We start from the raw sequence: 1689 nt of genomic DNA, 5'->3' as shown, positions 1-1689 counted from the left end.
GAGAGAGACAGAGAGAGAGAGAGAGAGAGAGAGGGGGGGGCAGAGAGAAACAGAGAGAGAAGACAAACAGGCAGGCAGGCAGACAGACAGACAGACATGTTTTAGTAAGTGTTTTACGGCACTTGCAACATAACAAGGTCATTTAAGTGTCGAAGATAAGAGGTATTACAAGAGAGTAACAAACACAAAAAAGAAGGAGGGGGGATAAAGACGATAGATGTTTGATAGGAAAGAAGAAGCCAACCACACTAGAGCACCAGCCAGCCACCCACACAGACAGACAGACTAACAGAGAGTGAGGGACAGAGAGAAAGAAACATGTTCAGAGAGAGAAAGACAGAGGGGAGCGAGAGAGAGAGAGAGAGAGAGAGAGAGAGAGAGAGAGAGAGGGAAGAAGAGATACTTGAGAGACAGAAAGGGGAAGAAGGGGGGGGGGGGGATCAAAGAGACAGACAAACAACCGTACAGACAAACACAAACACACACACGCGGAGACAGACAGACTGAGATCATTGCCAGCGAGAAGCATATCAACACTTTACTTTCTCAATTATTAGCGTGGCATATCATGCAAAGCAGGCATAAACTTTACAGGGGACGTGAGACTATTTTTATAACGTCTTAGAATAGAACATTTCAACATAAGGACCTTCCATTCCGGCAACAGCAGACTCGGCGCGTGCCGGAGGCGTCTCTCGTTTCTAGGTCAGGTCGACCGACACCGATGTTTTGATACCCTTTCGACGTCACGCAATCTCCCCAAGAGACCACTCGAACCTTAATTAACTCCTTGTGGACGTAGCGGACGCATATATTATATTCATGTCCGACCAGCAAGCAGTAGATTTTAAAAAGAACAAGGTGGCTGCAAATTTCGAACCATCATACATAAAAATCAAAAACATTAATTTGCATTGTTTCATAGAATATAAGCGCGTTTATTGCCTCCCTTGATTTAAGCTTCAGGAGCAGAAAACAATAGAAAAGTCTGAATGATTAGAGGGAAATTATGCCTCTGTTCTTTTAAGTACGGTACCGCCGTACTTCAAAACTGCATGCCCTTAATGAGTTAAGAGGCCAACAGACACGCGCACTCCAGGCGCGGACTCCTATTTCCAATTTCCAGTAACAATGTGGAGGACGTATTAGAAATGGAAGTGTCTACGTTCTCTAGCGTTAGAAATGGCCTAGATCTATAATATCGTTTGGCCATAAACTTCAACCACAGCCAGCAGTCGAGTCTGCAAGTCGCCAAAAGCGTTGTTGTTGTTTTTGGGTTACCGTTGAGAGGTGGGTTACGAGGGTTCGGCACGACATCGGAGAGAGTTTGCGGCAGAGAGTTTGGTTCGCGGGGGGCAACATTAGGATAATGACACAGAAGAAGGGGGCCTATCACACAGTACACCATCAATCACCCGCGTGGAAGGTAGAACCGTGCATTATGATGAATAAAAATGCTGGTAATTTCTACTGAGCTTACAGACTTACAGTACAATCCCGTGCTGTACAGCGATATAATACGTGCTTTGTGTGTGTGTGTGTGTGTGTGTGTGTGTGTGTGTGTGTGTGTGAGTGTGTGTGTGAGTGTGTGTGTGTGTGTGAGAGAGAGACAGACAGACAGACAGACAGACAGAAGAGAGGAGGGGAGAGTGGGAGAAATACAGAGAGAGAGAGAGAGGGGGGGGAGAG

This window comes from Aplysia californica, unplaced genomic scaffold (genome assembly GCF_000002075.1).
Source record: "Aplysia californica isolate F4 #8 unplaced genomic scaffold, AplCal3.0 scaffold00825, whole genome shotgun sequence".
Lineage (NCBI taxonomy): Eukaryota > Metazoa > Mollusca > Gastropoda > Aplysiida > Aplysiidae > Aplysia > Aplysia californica.
The sequence above is the reverse complement of the archived record's forward strand: the minus strand, read 5'-3'. Positions refer to the sequence as shown.